Below are 376 nucleotides of genomic sequence, written 5' to 3'. Positions count from 1 at the left end.
CCTGCTGAAACTAGCTAGTTCCAGCTTTACAAATAACTCTCTAGCTTTTATTTAAATGGCATCTTTTTTACATACAATAGCTTAAAGGCAGTAGCTTACCAGTAGATTAATGGATATTTATCTCTTTCTGGGCTATTAGAGGAAGCCTCCAACCCCACCTGCTCTGGTAATTATCTTTACACTCATCACAGCTGTGGTGATACTTGCAGCTTCCAAAACTTAAAGGGACAAGGTAGGAGAAGTAAAGTTACTTGTCATCCTCTCCAGTTTTCTGGAAAACAGCTTCTTTTTTAACCATTTGAGCCTGTGACACGCTGAGCAACACCAGTTTTTGATACAATGTGCGTAGGTTCATGCAGCAGCCAAACCCCATGCA

The sequence above is a fragment of the Chaetura pelagica genome, unplaced genomic scaffold, assembly GCF_000747805.2.
Source record: "Chaetura pelagica isolate M959 unplaced genomic scaffold, ChaPel_1.0 scaffold49, whole genome shotgun sequence".
Taxonomy (NCBI): domain Eukaryota; kingdom Metazoa; phylum Chordata; class Aves; order Apodiformes; family Apodidae; genus Chaetura; species Chaetura pelagica.
The sequence above is the reverse complement of the archived record's forward strand: the minus strand, read 5'-3'. Positions refer to the sequence as shown.